This window comes from Lonchura striata, chromosome 1 (assembly GCF_046129695.1).
Source record: "Lonchura striata isolate bLonStr1 chromosome 1, bLonStr1.mat, whole genome shotgun sequence".
Taxonomy (NCBI): Eukaryota; Metazoa; Chordata; class Aves; order Passeriformes; family Estrildidae; genus Lonchura; species Lonchura striata.
Window position 1 is genome coordinate 90,239,322 of NC_134603.1, and position 21,207 is coordinate 90,260,528.

At 39.8% G+C, this 21,207-nt stretch overlaps 1 protein-coding gene across 16 annotated transcripts in view; it reads right to left on the minus strand.

Moving 5' to 3' along the window:
• Window positions 1-21,207, minus strand: part of ATXN1 (ataxin 1) — a 367,335-nt gene that overhangs the window by 158,954 nt on the left and 187,174 nt on the right. For all 16 annotated transcript variants that reach the window (XM_077785675.1, XM_021553039.3, XM_031503950.2 and 13 more), the window contains one exon: window positions 2,096-2,218. The gene's annotated coding sequence lies outside the window, so the exon portion shown is untranslated. The remainder of the gene's footprint in view (window positions 1-2,095; window positions 2,219-21,207) is intronic.

Sequence of the window (21,207 nt, forward strand, 5' to 3'; positions counted from 1 at the left end):
GTCAGTCTCTCTGCCTGCTCAGCTCAGCACCCATATAACTCCCTGGCATATACCACAGGACCTTCTCCATGCACAAAAATGGGGACATTATTTCTTCACATGCTGAAAAAATTAAGAAAGGAGAAGGACAGTGGGACAATTTAATATATCCTAAAATGGACCTTTTGGTATAAAAGAGGTTCCCTCCAATACTCTGACAATGAGCTCCTGCACTCTGATACAAAGAAAGATAAAAACAACCTCAACGATTTTCTGAGTGCAACATAGAACTGATAAAATTATTATAAAGGCCACACTGATGCTACAAAATATCTTTTCCTGAACTTCAATGTGAGTTTCCTCAGAGAGCAACAAGAAGGCAATTGTGAAAGGAAAATCATACGCCTTATCCTGGCCTGACATCAATGAAAAGGAGGCATCAATAAAAGCATTTTGATTTATGCTCCACAGAACCAAGAAGGAATGCTTGCCTCCAAGAGAGTAGGATGGACAGAAAGCAAAGGTGGGCTGAGGGTGATCACACAATGGAGCACTTCTCTCTCACTGGCTTGGCCAAGACTGTCACCTGCACCTGAAACAGGGCTTGCCCCAGAGAGCAAGGCATTTCCCAACCTCAGCCTTCAAACAGGTTTGAATTAATACCTCATTTCACAACTACAAAAATTGCCTCAGACTCCTGCTGAAAGAGTTCTGTATTCCTGTTTGGGCTTATAGTCCCTAGTGCAAGATCTGCACATAAAAAGGAGTTGGCTACACTGATTTGAAACTGACCTGTTCAGAAAAATCAGTACAAATACCTACAGGACCACTACAATTTCCCAAGCAATGGCTCCTGTCCACTGACCAGAAAGGAAATATTTAGCTCCCTGCAGTGGGCCTGTTGATTTCAAAAGAAACTTAATAGCTCTGTTCCTACAAAGCAAATACAGAGCAATCGCCAGAGTTTGGCTATGCTCTCCTCTCTTCTGAAATCTGGAAAGCAACATACGTCTGCAAATGCCACTTGCCAAAAGGTTTTGATTCTCTGCACATTTGTGGGAACATATACTCTGCTTCTTCCAGGTTGTATGTGTCCTTTTGATTCTGCAGATTCCTTACGGTAGTTTTATCTCTTTCAGCACAATTGTGCAGCAGAAGAGAGTAAATAACTTAAAATTTTTATTTAAGAAAGATGCTGGTGTTCATTTTTAGTGTTCATTTATGCAACATTTTCATTGGTTAAAAGTTTTATAACTGTAGCATTTTCTCCTTACTAGATTCAGGTTAGATTATTTTCTAATGAGAAATGAAAACAAAACAAAAACAAAAACAAACAAAGAAAGAAGACTACAGGGAAAAGGTGAGCTTCTCCTTGTGCCTCATTATTGTCTTTATTAAAAAAATTAACTCTGACAACAGAATTCAGCCTCAGTCAGGGAGCTTTTAGTTCAGTTGCCATTCAAATATCCAAGTGCAATTTGCAACTCTAGTTATGAAAGGGGACATTATTTTCTCTGTACATTTAACTGCATTTGTTGAAAGGCACACTGATGAAGCAATTAAGGCAGATGTATCGTTAAAGCTTTGCTAAGAAGTTTGGTATTTCAATAAGGTGTTTAAACATAAAAATGAGAACAATGTATTTAATATAAAATATAAAAATATCACTTAAGGATGCTGCAAAATCAGATTACTCATGACATTATCACCAACAGTAAAAGAGTAGTATATGCATTTTTCTGGCTGTGTGTTGTATGTTTTTCAATAGCTTTCTTCAATAGTTCCCATATGATATAGTTTCCAAACTAGGAAATATTTAGGCTTATGTCTAACTTTCAGGGAGAATAGCCTCATTGATTTAAACAGGGTTCAACCCTTATAAATGTCAGAATGATTGCCAGCCAGTTTGTGGGACTGGAACTCATGGGGCCCATTTTCAAAAAGATAAGCACATTACATATTTTTGCTGCTGTTTCTGGGCTTGCCATTACAGTTCTTTCCCTCCCTCTCCTGCCTGTTTTTATTGTCTTCAACAACAATATCATGACACTCTGAGGTAAATAATGGTTAATTTAATTAGAAACTAACTGTAACTTAAGACCCTCCAATCACTTACCTCAAATCAAGAGTGTTTCAAGATGCAATTGTTACTCTCCTTTTGTCCCCCCTCTCACAGGAGATGTTGCAGATTTTTTTTTCTGGTATTTTGCATTAAAACTCTTTCCCTGCGCTCCAGGATCTTAAACAAAAACAAAAAAAGAAACACTCAGAATGAAAATGTCATTTCAAGCAACTGGTGGGTGGCTCAGGGGAAATCCCTGACCTTTTTTGAATGTATGTTTCATTATCTAAAGCTAGTGTGGTAACTTCCTCCAGCAGCAGTTCTTCTGTGAGCTGTACTTAAAAAAAAAAAAAAAAAAAAAGATCCAAGTGAACAAAAAAAAAAAAAAACAACTGGTTTAGACCACTCAAAAATATGACATTTAAAAAAAAACATAAGATAGCACACTACAAAGTATTCATTTAAAGTACAATCCAGGATATACCAGACTCCACAAATTTATGATGGTGAAAATGGAAGAAAACCCAGGACACAAACCAGAAGAAAAATCCTTATGTAAAGTATTAAACTGCTACACAGTTTTATTACTGCTATCATGTTATTATCACTAATAAAACATACACAGCCCTCTCCCTCAGTCTTCACGGAGATCCTGTAGTATTTCTGTAGTAGCAGCGTGGGGGAAGTAGTAGCCCTGCTGGAGAAGCAATGCAGCATTAGCACTACAAAACGCAGCCCAGCTGTCAAGAGAGGAAGGAAGGGAGGAGGAGCAACGAAGTAGATGAGTTAAAAGTAACTGGCAGGTCTCTAATACAATCAATTTTGACATTCTCTACCATCACCAAAAAAGGTCTGAAGGGTTTTGAATTTTCAGTAAGTGCAGCTACCAAGAACAGCTTCTCACCACCCCCTGTTCCACCCTCCTCCCTCGCCAGTACCTGCAGCAAGCCTTGGCCAAGGGCCAGCTGAGTACGTAAGACTCCAAACCAGGCTCTGTCAGCAGGAAAACACTGCCAGCCAGTGCAGAGTTCACGTTCCCTCTGAGAGCATGGTCTTGTATTTGCATGGCCTCTCTGGATTACAAGCATCCCAGCTATTTCTCTATGAACAATTTTTAGGACCAACAACCAGATTAATTTTTGCTCTGTAAAAAGCCTGAAAGGAACTATCCCCAGGATTACATCTGTGGCTACTCCCACTGAAGCCAACAAATTTACACAACATGACAATGAGAGGATTTGACCTTGTGTGCATGTAAGCCAGGACACTTCGATTTTCTTCCTTGGCTAGAACAGACTGAATAATCTGAATAATTTTCCCCTTGCTTTTAATTAAGAATTAAAAAAATATTCACAGCCTTCTGTGCTTTATATACCTCAAAAAAGACAACTTTTCCAAAAGTGATCAAAAATTCAAAAAGTACAGCTTTCTATACCACAGTGTATTCCCCCACACACCCAGGAAGAAAACAACCCAGAACTTGAAGCAGTCCACAACGCACAAATAAGGGGGACCTTGACATCTGTACAGAGGTTGTGCCTATGTCACCACTCTCCAAAGCTGCTTATTGTACAAAATACTCTGCTTAAATTAGCCTGGACCCCTATTCCACCGTACTTATTCAGGCTGACGTGGTGCTGCCTCACCCTTCAAGGAGCCTGCTCTCACTCAACACCAGTCAAGGCTGCCACAGCCAAGCCTACCAATTGCAGGAAGCGGACAAAGCCCTCTAAATCTGTGACACACATCCAGAGAAGGCTGCAAGTTCAAAGTGAAATGAGGACAGTCTGTCCATGACTCATGCCACCTAGAAACCATTCTTAATTTAAGAAAAAGTGTTAAAGGGATTATCTTACAGAGCGTCACCCTGCCAAATCAAGTAGGTTCTGCCTCTCATTTTTTTCCTGAACTCAAATACAAGATGGCCAAAGATCAAAATCAGCATAAAATCCTCCTGATCTCACTTTATATACTTACATTTTTAATGCTCTGTTTAAAGAGTCAAATAAAACTGGTGGACAGATTCCCAGCTATCCTCTAGGCTTTTCTTCATGACCTATGGGCAAATACTATGTGACACTTCCTGAAAGGCTGAAATAGCTCTGAATGACACTTGAGCTTCTATAGTACAACTACAGCATGAGTGTTTGGCTCCTAATGCACACTGTCACTTAACCCAAAATTGCCCCTGCCTCTATAAAAAATAAGAGAATCCCCCCGTCTCAGAGGGCTGATGGAAGTAACACAACACCCATGCTGATTTAGTGGACAAACTGGAAACAAGGAGAAAATTATATAGTTACAGATCTCTTAACTCAGGCTGAAACTTCACATATGCAGAAAAAGACCCTGCAAACCAAAATAAGGAGTGAGTCATCAGCCTGTCCCTCTGAAACCGTTTTGCTGGCTAGTCATTTCACCAGTACAACTCTCTTCTCCAGGCTGCTCCCAGCAAGCGTGGGGGACACTGAATGGATTCACTGTATTCACACAACAGCTTTACAGCTGTTGAAAAAAGGCCTATTGTAGGCCTACATTTCACTATCTTGAGTAGCATACATAAAGTTGCTGTACAGCTTCCATTACCCATCTGATCCTTACAGAAACAGAAGCAACAAATCAGGGTTTGTCAAAAGAAAATTGATTTAACTGCGATGGAGGAAATAGTCTGGTTTTCAAAAAAAAACCCCAGAAGTAACAATTCATGTATCAGAGGATAAAACACTAAAAATTAAGCATAAGAAAAATACTTTAAATTCATTCTGCCCTCCTTTTTTTTGTTACAACATAATATCTGTGAGCCAAATTCAAATTTCACCATCAGAAAGGAGCATCAGGCCTGCCATACATATGTGCTCTTCCTGCAGTCATGAGGCACACATGGCTTGCACCTCCATGCATTTGTAATATTTTCTCAGTAACTGAAATAGTATCAAAACCAACAGTGAACTCTTAAAAACAGAATTGTTGGGTCACACTTTACAAAGACTCACTCAATAGCCAGATAATCCTGGACTTTCCAAAACATGTAAGATCTGACAGCCCCTTCGTAGTGTCTATGGAGTTAGGGAAAAAGGACAATCATGAATTAAGCACATTCCTCCCAGCATTCGATTACTCCACTCTCCCCCTTCTGGAGAAATGACTGCAGCTTCAAACAAATTAAAGGAATATTTTGTCAGCTCATTCACTCTTCACGGTGCAATAAATGAGGCGGTGCTTGGCTTCTCTAGCTCCCAGCAGAAGCAGGTCTGAAGTACAAATCCTGCTTCCTCCTCCCATACACACAGCATTAACCCTGCCAGCTGCAAAGACACCGAATTCAGCCAGGGCTATCCAATAGCCTATCCCAGCATGCACTACTAGTAACCCCCAAGAATTAAATGATGGTTGATCAGCACACATCTCCTCAAAATACAGCACTCCTCAAAACACAGCACTTCCCTAAAAATCAATGAGATTGGACAAAAGTTACAGGATCAATTTCTCTGTCTTCAGAGCCACAGGAACACAACAGGTGCTGTGCTGCTCTGCATTCAAAGGCAGAAATATTTTGCTTTTCAGTGAGAGCTGAGACAGGCATTACCCCTGCTTTGCCAGCTTGGGACTTTAAGAAAATACCAAGACAGTAGCAGCCCGATAAAATACCAGCAGTAGGATGCCTCTTTTCCCCTAGTCTTCCTTCATTTCACAGTGGGGCCTCTCTCAAAAGGCTGATGGAGCTGAATGGACTGAGATGATTTTCCATTCTAGGTAAACTGCACGTTCGCTATGTTAGCATGACTTGACTGTGATCAAAACTGATGAAAAACCACAGCAATGGAAACAAAGACTCAAGTAAAGACAGAAATTAAACCTCAAAACAAGCTAGAGAGAATGACTCCTCTCTTATTTCTGGATTTGGGCAGGCTTGCCTACCTCCAAGCCTGGGGGGCAGACAGGACTGCCAGCCTCCCTTGCCATCCCCAAGCAAGCAGTTCTGGGGTGGGTCTGGGCAAAAGTAGTACCATTGCACATGACAGGACAGAGCCAAGGCCAGTTGAGAACAGTGGATTGCTAAAATAGGATCTCATTTTGGAATGAGCTATGAGGGATGAAGAATTGACAGTACAAGGCTCTATGCACACCTCTCACCATGGGGACAGGAACTCTTCCCCCAAATTTCACAGGAATGGACCTACTGCTCTCCCTTATCTCTGTTGAGGGTCTGGCAGGCTCAGGCACATGTTCCTACCTGCTATTTACTCCTTTTATTGCCTTCTGCTCATAAGCACACACACACCATGAATTCCCCTCTTTTCTGAACAGCTGAAGTGACTTTATTGCATGATTTTTGGACTAGAACTACCAGCCCACGCTCACTGCCCCCATGCCTTGATGCCACCTGTTTATCATTACAAGGTGACACAGAGCCATGCTCTCCCGCACTTACCCTGAGGCGTGTCATGTCTTTCCAAGTCATAAAGCCCCAGTCTCATCAGTTGCTGACCTCAGGCACTCCCTGGCACCCTAAGTGCCTCCTTTATCCCAGCATGAAGGTCTGAGAGAGACAGACTGCATCACAAGTCAGTGGCTTCATCCCTTGGCAGCGACCCTGCCATTTGACTGCCTGTGCTCAAAGGCACAGCCCTCCTTGGCTCACAACCTCTGAAAACAAGGAATGCCAGTGGATGCAGAGCTGAATACCCTCCTCCCACTCTTTCACTGGCCAAGCTGCTCTGAACAGCAACATACGTCCTCCTGTAAAAGTTCAGCGTGTTGCCCACAAAAAGCAGCAGGCAAGTGTGCCTCTGCTAAAGAGCACGTATAGTTTAGAAAGAGATGTTAAGAAGATGAAATATGGTGTGATATTCAATGTGCAGACACATTCTGGGTCCTTCAAAGGAAGGACTCTAGAAGAACAATAGTAATTCCATTTTGTTTGGAACAGATGGGCCTCTTATTTTTTTTCTATTGCCTTCTGCTTTACTTACTCATCTCACCTACCTTCTAGCTATATGAGGTTGTTTTTTGGGATATAGTTGCTTGCTGCTATGTAGAAAGATCTGAACAATCAACATTCCTTATACAATCATGTATTGCCAGTGACAGAGAGCACAGGAGACATTCAGGACATTTCAGAAGAAACCTGTGATGACCTTTGTTGCAGGAAACTTTGAAAGCCTTACCATAAGCTGTTTTTAGAATAGAAATTTGACTAAGCCACAAGCAGCTCAGCATCACTGTGGTTTGGTCCTACTTTTTGAGAGTAGGACTATGGCAGCAGCTAAAATCTTACAGGCAGAAGAAGAAATGTTGTCACCTGCCTGAATTCAGTGAGTTGGTTGGCTACAAAGATTGGTTGGTTTTTTTGTAGTCAAACCTACTCTTTTAATCAAGAAGAGATGGGAAACCGAGAAAGACAAAGCTTTTCTGTAAGTCTACTTTCAAACTTGTCTTATTTTAAAAAAACCTTGAAACACTGCATTCCTACTTCTGTCACCTTTACTTCTTCTTTCCTTCAGCACAAGCCATAACATGAGCATTTCAGCAAATACCAGGTCTGGTTGTACAATCCCTGCACTGCCAGCTGTCAGATCCAGAAAGCAGGACTGTCACATCTGCCAGACCAGCTCTCACACCTACTGTCTCAGATAACATCATGTATTTTCCAGGTCATGCTAGCAATAGTATGACATTACACATCCCCTTCCCTGCCTCAGGACACACACCAAAAAGAGGCTGTACACCTTTAAATAAAGGCTACCCAGCCAGTGTCTTCAGATGGCCGAGAGCCTCGGCTGAGTGCAGCGTCTGGCTGAGCTCTCTGTGACTGAAGGTTACAAGCACTGTCCCCACGTGAGCACATGCTCACATCAGCAGGTCAAGTACCAGCCACTAGACATGGGTTAAGCATCTAATGTGCACTTGGCATTGTATAAGCTCCTTAAAGAAGATACGATCCTTTCAGCAGAAGATTTCTTTTTTCTAACTTCTCAAAACAGCCTTCCTTCTCAGAAGCCTACTCACATCATCCTTCCCCTTTCAGTAATAATTACAAAGAAAAGGGAAGAAATAACAAAAAGAAAGAAAACTTATTAAACCTGTTTCACTAATTGGCATAACTATACATGATCAGATCACTGAAATATGCCTTTCTTTCCATGCCTTCATCCCACTGCATCCCTGTAGGGCAAAACTACCTTCTGCTTTTGTTAAATCAGGCAGGCAGCTTTTGAAGCAAGTCTCCAGGTAACCCATCCTGCCTGGGCTTTCAGTTGTACTGTGGGGTGGACCTGAAACCCATGAACAAATTCCTCTTGGCAGTAATTAACTAGAAGCATCATGTTCCCCAGAGTGAGCAGCCAGCAGCAGCAGACAGCTCAGAAGTAAAAGCAACCCCAAAACATGCCTGGTGCAAACCTCAACATCCCAGCACAGTTCTCACACATACTCTTCTCCAGTCGGTCCACACTACTTTTTAATATAGGTACAATCATAAAATTAAAATATTCTGCTGTCATTCATCTTTATGCGACCAAATAAAAAGCTGATATTATTATATTATATTCTAATATTGCAACAGTGTAATACTGACAAGCAGCAAGAGCATCTTGAAGTGAACAATGTAAAGAATAGATCAAAGTAGTTTCAGCTACAATAGCTAACCTAATTTCTGCAGTTTTGCAGTGAGCTCTTCTACTTTTTAAATTATCTTCTCCTTGTCCTACACCAAAATAGTAAGAAAAGAGTTACAGAAGGGAAAAAGTAAAACAAACTGGATAAAAAGACCAAAAAAAGTACTACCTTTGAGCTCCATAAAATATAGTACTACTACCATTAAACCCCTGAAATAATAAACATTAGGCATAATAATAAAAAATTAGGCATTAATTGTAAAAGTTGCCAGCAGAAAATTTTAGGCAGTAGTGTTTTTTTAATATATTGTCACCTGAGCTTATGTCAAATGTCCTCTGGTTTTTGTCCTCACAGATCTATTGTTCTCTTTGAAAATGTCATTAAATAGACCCTCAAAATCTTAACACTTATCATAACTAATTCAAATAATAAGACAGTCATCACATCTTTTTTCAGAGCATGAAAGGCCAAGAATTCTATGACATGATATCTAGCTTTATTTTTTTGCCACTCATTAAAGAGTATCTGCTGAGTCTGTGGAGGTTTCCAGGCCAGTGGCTAAAAATCACCTGTACACAATCCTCCATACTTGCTTCTTTTCCTCCTAAGTTCTTTGTCCCAAGCAGTAGCAACCACATAACACTCCAGAGTTTCACTAGAAGCTGCTAAAAAATACCTTTCATAGGTATAGAAGTGATAGAAACTTCCTTGTGTTCCAAGCGCAGGAAACCAACCAAACCTCACTGATCCATCTGTTCAAATTTTGTTAAACTTGTCTGGACCTGGCAGCAGATTTGTGAGCAAGAGTGACATTGACCACCATGCTGAGAACCTGGCTGAGGCCAGGTGAAATGCTCTCCTAGTATTCAAATCCCTTTTGAAAGCTTCTCTCTTCCTTCACACGCCTTCTACGCAGGAGACAACTCTGAGGTCACTGCAAGCAGGAAGCCCAAGTGTAGAGGAAGTGTGTGTAAAATCCACAGTCTCAACTTCACCACCACTGTCCATTTTCATGAATGAAAAAGGCAAAGTCAGTATGGGAAGCTGGGCACTGTCACAACTGCTACCATGCTATTTGTCCTTTCCCTCCAAAGTAATGCGAATCTGTGTTAGTTTCCTGCAAAGGTAATTGGTTTTATGTATTAAACTAGCCAGGAACATGGTTTCTAATATGGTTAATTTTTAATAGCGCAGTTTTGGGCCTAATTCCTTGTCCTGCATTTTCAAGAGCTGTCTGAGCAAGTCTGGGACCTTTCATAAGTGATCTCTGTGTTTAAACTGCATTCCCTGGTAACTCTATGCATGGGACAGAAAAAGTGGGTTGAGCTCTAACCTCCCAGCTTGGCTACACAGACCAGCATCATGTTCCATCTGTCACATAGCCCTGGTGACATCACCTTGTCCATCTGAACTGGGCTCCATTTGACTAATACTGAATATGTGAAATGAGTGAAGGTGCTGTTAGTTTAGAGTAAGCTGAATACCTAAAATCTGACATTTGCCAATACAGCATGGGTAAAGTAAAAGGATGTTAAAAGACCAAGCAGTCCCATACTCAGTGGAGTCCATGAAGGCTGGTTCCTGTGGCTTTGCCTCCACATAATCCCACGCACAGTGAGATGCATGCTCTGAGCAAAGCTAATCCTGAGCAATGGCACTCTCACATTTCTGGTAACACGGGCAAGCCTTTCCTCCAGAAAGGTCACCTGTTTCTGTTGTTGTTCTACACCCAAATCTTTGTTCCACAAAACTGCTCAGAGCTCAATCTGCCTGTTAAACTTAGCTGGAGTTGGCCAGTGGACTCCAACCTTACTGCAGAGACTCGAGAAGATACGAAGATGGTGTATTCTACAAGAAAAACAAACTAAAATATTCATCTTGGCCTGAGAAAAATTATGTTGAGCTGGTAAGACAGATAAACCAATGGATCTGATGTTAAAATTCAGAACTGCAGTGCCAGTTCTGTAACATTCATCAGTAACAAAATAAAGCACCATCTTGCCCAGGGAGGCTTATTTTACTTAGGCTGGTTTGAAACACAACTTTACTTGTACTTACTGTGAACTGCATTCTGTTTATGAATAATATTAGGTCTATCTTCTGGGAAATTAAATTGTAATCTGTCCTCTGTTCCATTTCTTTAATACATTCCATTTACTACTGTAACTTATTTGTGATTTACCAAATTCCAATTACAGAAAGTAGGACAACATTTTGTTCCTATGCAAGACAGGAAAGGTACAGATAACAGATTTAAATCTGCTTCAAATGACAGAGGACAAGTAGATGTCTGGGGCTTTTGAGGAGAGGTGAGATAATGAAAGGGTTTTTCCTCTGGAGGATCAAAACAAACTATTTTTCCTTTACATTATTCATAAGACAGATACCATTAGAAACAAAGTTAAGTTTATGGAACATTCACAATGTTGCACATAGCTACATATGTCTTATTAATTTTGGTGAACAGAATTTGTAACCAGAAAAATTATCTACAGCCTTATTTATTTTGGATATTGTACCTCTTTACATACATACTCATGTACTAATGTGGGCTGCAGTGCAGTCTAACCTCTCTAGCATTTATTCATACCTAGGACAGAGCTGCTTTCAACCTGCATATATTTGTCATGACAAAGCACTCAACAGTTTCATTTTCTGGAACCAGCCTGTGTCAATTTTGACATTATACTGTCTTTTCCAACAATTCCTTGACTTTACACCAAGAGTTTCTCCTTGGTGTCTATGGCTAGTAACTGAAGATAGCTATACCACCACATAACTTTCCTGTCACCACTGTCCTGAAGAAAATGAAAGTAACCCTTCAGCCAGTCTCTGCAGGATGAACAATATTTGCAAGGAAACCAACTGTGCAACTTTCTTTCAAACAGGCTGAAATAGACAACAACCTGCTTTCAGTAGCTAATATATTACTAAAAAAGAAGACAATGATCATTATATAATTGCTTTAAAGTAAGTTTAAAAAGCTACAAACACACCTCCTTGTACTAGTTCCCTGACTCTTATGCTAAAATACATGTGCCTCAACATATAGGTATATATTGAAATGCAGTCTACACTAGATTAATCAATTTAAGGCTCAAAAAAATTAAAGAGATTTTGAAAGTCAGCAAAGATGATTATGCTCCTTTAGGTTTATAATAATCATATGACAGGACATAAAACCTGAGGTTAGAATCCCCCCAGAGTGAGAAACAACCCTTCACTTAATGCAAGTGAGGAGCATCAAGCTCAGAAATTTGCTCTGTAGTATTTTCAGAAAGACATCTAAAGTCTACAGAAATATTTTATCCACCTGTGAATGTACTACTTTCCTGGGCCATTTCACAGTTATTACAGGGATCTTCTTTTTATTATTAAAAACAAACCGCTCCTCATTGTGGAAGAGTGAACTGTTCCCCCTGTTCTCCCAAGTTCCAGTGAGCGTGATTGTCACCAAGCACTGACATATTTGTATTAGAGAAAAATGTTTCATTAAAAAAAGTCCTTCAATCTAACTTCAGTTTATTTTCAGGAGTGCTTTCCACATATGTTTAAAAGTTACTTAAATTGGCATCTGCTATTTCAAATTTATGCCTTTGAAAAATAACAGCAGCTGATCAGCACACAAAACTGTGACATTCTCTTTTTTTCATCTTTTGGGAGCACTGAAGATTGGTATGCATAAACAAATATAAATGGAATCCCTCCACATCCCATCGACATTATGAGCCACTCTTTATAAGTGGGGAAAGACTTATGATTTGGGGGTTTTCCTACATTATAAGATTTTGCAGCAAACTCTCCAGAATAAGCCAAGGAGGCTCTTTCAGGTCCCAAAGTATTTATGTGCTTAACTTCAGGGGCTCCGGAAGCGAGCAGAACTACTCAGATTTACAAGTTAAACACTCACCCAGCCAGAACTGTAATCCAAGCCAGTCAGTAGTACCACTGTCAAATGTCTGGAGGAGCTGAATTTGTTCCCTCTGTCCCACAGCTTTTGCTTTCTTTTTATTTCCAGAAGCAAGATGAAAGATAAAAGGGCCTTCTGCTATTTGTACTAATCACCTTTAGTCACAGTAGTCTGAAAGGCAAACTGACACATCCACTAATTTTTACTGTTTCCAGTATTTACAGTATTATTTCTCCAGGACTGTGAAGCAGCTGCCAGTGATTACTAGAATTTGGCATGTAGAAGCTCATGTATATGAAAAAAACACGATCAAACAATATGCAGCTCATTAAAGAAAGTTCGTAACTATTCCCTGCCCTAATACTTTGTTTTTATCTCCTGAAAATATTTACCACACCACCTGATTAGGCTGAGCTGCTTATGTATTTTGAAAATACAAATTATGCCATCAGTCATTCATGGTATGACAGTAAACGTGCAATTATACAACTCGGCAAGCTCCCGCAGTGCACCAAGGCAGGCACAACCCAGCCCTGAGTGCCAGCACAGCACAACCAGACTACCCAACCTTTATTGATCTTAAACAAAAACTTGGGCAATAAAACAGCCCACACTCTGAAGAACATAGCTTGGACTGGCTCTAACACATTCACCAGAGTGATCAGAGCCATGTCTTTCCAGTCTGCATCTGCAGGCAAGGTGAGAAGGAAGCACTTGCAGAGAAAAGAGTGACTACAAACTTTCCTAGATGTGTAACAAATCTACTTTAATATTCATTTCTCAGAGTTGGACTTCTGTACCAAGAAGTTAATGGACCTCAATCCTATGTCAAAACCCATTGTCATTCTTTCTTCTCTCTCTCCTCCAATTTTCGTTTGTCCTTTTATGGTCCTCTATGTTAGGATTCAGTTCTTCACATACATGCAGAACAGTACATCCAGGGTGTCACCCTTGGCTTGCAGGAGTAGGATCCAACTCCTTTGGACTGTGACAGCTCAACAGAATTTGCCCTATGACCACCGTGACTAACAGGTAGCTTAAGAACCTTGGAAAATTTACCCTTCAGCTTTTACTTTGGTGCCCCTTTCTATCTCTCCTATTACACTTAAAGCCCCTCCCTACATAAAACTGGTAATAATATTTATAGTGAGCTAGAAGGCAGAAAAGTAAGAAATTATAGTGTATGTATAAAATTCATGCTGCTGTACTTATTTCCAGTCTCATTTCTCTATCATAGCACAATTAAAACTCCCCAATGATAAACAGCTGGTTTCCTCTCTATTGATGTGATATAATATCTTGACTCACACAATACTGGATTCACCCAAGGCTGCAACTCATTCAGAAAGCTAGCACAAATGCTGTGTCCCATTTAAAATCCAAATGAGGTTTTAAAAGATCAGCCTACATCTACATAAACCTCACTCCCGCAGAATTGGGATCATCATCTGAGCAGAACTTTCCACCCTCAGAAGTCCCAGCCAGTGGTCAGTTTGACTGGCATGATACAGGTAGCTGCAGAGGACTGCACTCTGCATCTCCTCGTGATGTAGAAAGGAAGAAGTGATTAGTCCTGCACAGATCTGCACGGCACCAGAGATCTATTTATACAGCTCTTGCAGGCTGAAACTCTGCACAGAAATTGCAGCCATCTCTTCAGCTTTCAAACTGAAGAGGGGTGGATGTCTCTAATTCTGATTCCCATGGTGTTCCCTGCAAAAATGACAATCATTTTAATTTTGCGTGGGGTAGAGCTGCTGGCATGTTTCGCACGTCTTTCCCTACAGCAGCTTCAAGATTCTTACACCTCAAGGATTATCAGCTTTGTCACTGAGTATTAGATTCCACATCTGCAATTTGTAATATGGCCACCGTAATAAAATTGAGGGTAACACTTCCCCACTAAGTTCAGTAGGCATTGCAGCTTTCTTTCTTTTTTTTTTTTTTTTGCATATGACAATAATAAAAAAATCAAAAAAAGGTAATTTAGAGTCATACTATACCCAACTGTCATTTGTAAGACTTTACTGTATCATTAGTCAGAGCTTCTGGTGACAATATAACCCACAGGGCTGAAACTTGAGTGGTTTATACATGTCATCAAAGCCTTAACAGATAAAAATACCACCTCAGAAAGTGGGAGTATTTAATTTTTTATAATACTTTTGTACTAGTATAAAGTATTCACTTAATTTAAATCAGTGACTTCTTTTATTAAGGTATTTGTATCTGTTTGATCTTTTACAAATATCTAATTCTTTTTTTCAGATCTAATAGTGCTGAGTACTTGGAAGACAATTTGCCAGGGTTTACTAATTAGAATTCCTACAAACCTTTGGGGGTTGGGTTTGGCTAGGGGTTTTGGGTTGGGGGGAGTGGGAATTATCATGTGTTAGATTTTGTTGTTTGTTTTGCTGGGGTTTTCTTCCTCCCCTCCAAACCAGGACAGAGCATTGCAAATGCAAAATTCCAGTCACCTTCCCCAGATACCAAAGTCTTTTCACGAAGTGGCAGATTATTTATGTTACTTGGTAACAGCTGTATGGCGTAGTGGCTGCTACTAGGTTTGTACAAATATATGTCCACAGACTAGAAAACAAAACCAGACAAATTCTCAGCTAATGTAGAAAGGCTAAATTCCAATGAAAACTAGCTGTGAAGGAATGCTGTGACTCAAACTCATCACAGCCATAGCTGTGGACATCACAACAATTTACATAGTACTGATTATTACGTATCAGAACTTGATTACTGAATTTCCTAGTACTGAAAATGCTCATAAAAAATGGAATATTATAAGAATATTAAAACATTTTTTAAAAGTCATTGAAATTAAATATGGACAAAACAGTTAAATTTATCACAGTTTTCCATTAGCTCATGTTGCTCCACTGCAGTTTCAATGTATTCATGGACACAGGCAGATGCATACACACATACACACACAAGATTTGGGGAAGTGGAGGAAAAGGACAAAAATTGGTTTTATGAACAATCAAAGAAGTAGAAATCAAGGAACAGACTCAGCAGACCAATGATTGATTTCCATTATCTTCAGTAGAGCTTGACTACAGTTAAAGTACTTTGTTGAATGAGGGTCCCCAAAACACAGTGTTCCTCAACCTGGTTATCTGTCCATGGCTTTATGCGAAACAAAATAATTGAAAGCAACTAAAGGTATGGAAATACTTAGGTTTAGCAAATGAAAGCCTTGTAGGAATTCTATTAGTTAGGAAAAAACCCATAGTGGTTTCCTAAATTTTCATCACCTCTAGCAGCTTTTGAATAATGCAGTGGTCTTTCTGGCATCTTCATAAAACCGTACGTAATCTGCACAAGAATTTCTACAATGTCTCAGCACTACCTGGGGACTTGGAGCAGTAGGGTAGCCTTGCAACACAAGCAGAGATTAATCATTTTCTAATGCACAGTAATAAATAATTTATCCCCCATAGTACATAAATTAAAGCTGTAATTTCATCCCAGTTCTGTGATGACATCAGAAGCCCAAGATGGAATTTCAGCCTTGTTATGACCAGTCAGGATACACATTATTCCTAAAATTATGATCTGAGAGTTTATAATGAACTAAGGAGTTCTGAAGGCATTACCAAAAAGAGGAGGATATGTAATTGCAAGCAAAAAATAAAAATATTAAGTCAGATATTGTTTGCAGAACTTGCTAAAGTAAGCAGTAAATCTCATCCCTCAAAAGCCCACTCAGCTTATTTATAGCAAGGCAAGCAAAGATCACTACTACTATCAAAAATCTGAAAGTTGTTCTAGTACCACAGGACAATGCCTCCACCACAGCAAACAGTAAGAAACTACATGCTGAAGTTCAGGTTTTATGTTATGGAATCCTTAAAATGCTGAATATATGTCCTCCTACAACCATACACAGCATTTCACTCAGAAGTCAAACAGGTATTGTAAAGGTGCACAACAGGCATAAAATATCACGATAAAGTCATAGTATATCTCAAATCCGCATTCCTATCTGACAACGAAGCTCCTGAGCAAAACAAAATACTCATGATGAGAAGTTGTATCCTTCTGATGAAAATGTATGTGTATATATATATATGTACACATACACACACATGACATGGTCCTAATATTTCTCTTGCAGATAATTTCAAGAAATCTTATGAAGACTCAAAAGACATTTTACAAGTCTAACAACAAGCATTTTAATACAAATAAGGTTTGAAGTATGAAGACCAAGAGCCAAAATAACCATCTATATAGAGTTAACTGTTATATTCACCCTGACTTTTGCTACCAATTCCCATGATTTTGAGCAAATCCCACAAGATTTCAAGGATGTCTGGAGACAGCTTTCTATCAGAGACAAGAAGAAAATAACTTTCTGACTGTCTTACACAAACAAGGCATGAAATTTCACAGGATCATTCACGGCCTGGAGTGGTTCCACATTCTGAACTTCTTTGCATGGTATTATTCACAGATTTATCTTATTCACCCTCCATCCCACTATATTCTTGATAATGTGAGACTCATAAATCATGCTCATTGTCTCTTGCTCTCTCTCCCCACCCCATTTCACTTAGGTTTGTAGCTTAGAGCTGTAAAAAAAAAAAAAAAAAAAAAAGGAGGGGAAATGTGAAGATTATGAAAAAAGTCAAATGCATTGGTGCAGAAAGTTGATTCTTAAAAGCTGAAAATGTTTAAGCTTAGAGGAACAGTTTTTGAATATCTTATGCTTCCCCACAAGTCACTGTATTATTTGTTCCTTCCAACTCTTCCTCTTCCCACTTCCCGCTTCCATAATGGTAAAGTGTTCAAAACTGAATACCTGAACTTATATTTTCTACACTCATATTTGAGCATCTTAACTGCAATGTTCTCATATTCAAGGTGCCACTCACCCAGAGAAGCCTACTAATTTTTCAGTTCTCTTTTAATCTCTCTGATAACCAGCAAAATTTTAAATCTGCATATAAATATTTACATGCCTATATCTGCATTTAAGGACATATTTTCCACAGACCTATTTTCTCCCTTTCTGCCTTGCCTATTCACACAAACAAAAAAAAGTACCAAAAATCATGAGAAAAGGACAATGAAAACAAGACAATTGTCTAAAGCTCCTTGCCTCCATGCTTTCTCCACAAGAAGCATATCATCACCTCTAAATAGCAACCTGAAACCTACTCAAGAGACTTACGTAAGTCATGAGTCAAGAACTAAAGCAGTGAGTGTCAAAACATTCAAAGACACAGTACCCTCTGCTCCTAGTAGTAAAGCAGTAACTGCTGAGAATATGCAAAGATGATCATTGCACTGGAGAAAAATAGCAGTAAAAACTTGTCAGAGATCAACAGACTCACTGAATGGTTTGGGTTGGAAGGGACATTTAAAGAGCTATTCCAAACCCTCCCCTGCCACGTGCAGAGACATCTTCCCTGGATTATGTTGCTGAAAGCCAACCACTCAAAAATCAGCCACACAAACTAAGCTACAGGCTTCAGCAACAGTACTACACTGCTAGAAACCCTTTGACCTGGTATGATCTTGGAGGCTTATTATGTCTCAAAGAACAATATAAGCTCCCACAAAAGTGTTAACATAATGCCTAATGCATGCCTCCACCTGCCTTTTACTGGAGACTCAGACAGAGGGACAGTTTTCTATGGAATCTCTTAGACAGTAGGTGATATTGCTCATGAAATATTGCTCACAGGGAATTGCAATCCAACACAGGGACTAAAAGGTGACCCTGTAAATAAATGTCAGCTGCAAAATCAAATACCTCTCCTGAACAAACACTGCTATATTGACAGTGTAAACAAAATACAGGGAAGAGAAACAATTTCCCAATGAAAAAGAAAGGCAAAAAACCTAGAGAGAATGTGGGAGGGAAGGGCACATGGCAAACTTAGGTCACTGTAACTCCAACCGATACAGGCTCTTCCCATTCTCATCACCATACCCCATCTGTGCCTAAGTATAAATGGAAAGGTTACCTATCATGTTCTCTTTCTTCATGCAAATATCATTTTCACTTTCATGTATTCTGAGGACTATGTAATTTATCAATTCAGAAATTAATGTAAAATTATGCTTCTATAATAGACACCACATTAATTTACATTCTTACGGCACTAGTCATACAAACACATACAGTAACTGTTGCACAGAATGCTTTTCTCCTGTCTAGGAATTATCTTACACTTGCAGTCTAAGGGCATTTATAAAAAAAACTGTAAAATGTGAGCACTAGCCTATTAATTGGTCTTCTTTCCCTCATTGTTAGATCAACACACAACACAAGACATGTGGACAAGGATTCAGAAGCAGTGAAAATTTCAGTGCTTGCAACCCAGGGAGAGAAGCAGGACTGCAAAACTGTGTAGTTGCAAGAAGAAAGAAGTACAATTGAAAGAGTCTATTTCTGACACAGCACATCTCAGAAGAAACACCGGCACCTGTCACAATTAACTTAGTGGTGAGGACTTCCCTACTGACACAGTACCCAGGGATGTGGATTTTTCATCACACAGAATTTCAATTTGCCTTCTGGAAAAAGGAAGGAGAAGAAGGATTGAAGGGTTTTTTTACAATGTTTTAAAATTATGTAACTCTACTAACTGAAGAAGACTCATTACCATTAACTTACTGCATTGTTGCAATACAGGCATTAAGAATTGAAAAGCAGAAGCTCTTGCTGCTTATCCAAATATTGGTGCTGATTTGTTCCAGACAAAATATAGGACAAAATAACATACTGCTAATGCATACTGTGTTAATTATTCTGCAGTGCCATATAGTAACCCTGATGGAAGTTCAAAGGAGTTGTGACAGATCCGGATGGAAACAGTAGTATATATAGTTTAAATTTGCATTCAGTCATTTGCAGCTATAACATGGGAGAATTGAGTTGCGAGGCCGCACTGCTGCCTAAATGATCTCACATTATGCTACCAGATTAAATACTCCTGTGAGATAAAACACTGTAGAGGGCTGAAGTTCAGAAAATCTATTTCAACCCTGTTTTGTAAACCTCAGTACAGCTCCAACTCTCTGTTATTGATACCAATTCAATGGACCACATTTACATTGCAAATCCATGCCAGGCTTAAAAAGTCAAACAGTTACTGCACAACACTGAGAGCAATGGAGGGCCTGCAAACACTTACAGACACTCACATTGCCAAGCAAAGCTTTAATTTAGAGGAAAAAGTACTGACCTCTGGAGTTGTAAGAACCACCCAGAGATAGGAACTGGGAGTACACAAATAAGCAGAAGCAATTCTATGAGCCTACACAAAGTGATTTCCAAAACTCATCCTCCCACATCTTTACCAAAAAGCAGCCGGGTGAGCTGAGCAGCAGCAGCAAGTTGCTGTCTGGGACCCTACAAGACCCTGAAACTGGGCAAAACTCTGCTCCCTGCTCAACCCAGCTACCCAGGACATGCCCAGCCCACAGCCCATGGGACACAATGTTAACCCCCAAATGCCCAATCCAGCTTGTCACCCACTCACCCACAGACCCTACAGCATCCTTTGCCCCTGAAAAAACACAGCAGATGCTGCCTTACCCCAAGACACTTTTGGCTCCCACAAGCTCACAGCAAGTTGTGGGTTGCAGTACAAGAGGGTTTTGATGCTGAGCCTCTCTGAACACAGCAGATCCCACAGCAAACTCCACTTGTCAGGGAAAACCCAGGGTCAAACCACTGCAGTCCACACTCGCTGAACTGACACAATGCACCCCTGAACACAGACACAATTATACATATCAGTGGTGCATATAAGCTTTCTCAGTAAAAACAGATCTGCATGCATTTACAACATACAGCCTTATGTTTAGATGCTGAAGTTTTGTTACCTCCCCCACACTCCCTGAAATAAATACATTTTTTTAAATTTCTGTTGACTTTTTTTAATCATTAATCACATTATACAAATAAATATTCTGACAGTAACATTGTTTAAACAACCTCTTCTCCACCCAAAATCCACTGGCAAAATCCACATGTAAGCTGACCATCGCATAAACCCTGCTTTGAATGCTAATTGAAATCCACTTCCCACAGTAAGAGCTACTCTTTGAGAGGGGGAGTGCAGAAAAGAAATAAGAGAGGGGCCTTTGAGAGGAAATAAAAATAGGATCCCTTGATCCCACCATGACATGGCCCAGACATTCTCCCTGTGGGGGAAGACAATGTTTCTTACAGCAGTAAGTTTTTAAAACATTTTCATCTCTTTTTTTCCCCCTGCGCAACTCTGCTTCCTGAAGAATGCTTTTATATAAAGACATGACATTTGGCAACCCAGCTCTGCTGCTTTGAGAAATTCTTTGGCAAGCACCCTACGTGCTGACTGCATTAAGCACATCAGTTTATTTATTTATTTATCTAGGCAGAAGTCAGTAGGAGCAAGCCATACAATTCATGCACAGCACAGTATCACTTCATCCAGAAAAAATGGGAGAGGAGCTGGGGAAGGAGGAGCTGGAGTTTCTCCTTATCATGGGAGCAAAAATGGTTCTCTATCCTCCAAGTGTTGTTGCTGTTCTGGAGCACACAGAGTGATTCTCAGATCTCAAGGCATTTAGGGAACATCAATTAATTAATTAATTAAGACTGAATTCCACATCAAAGGCAGGT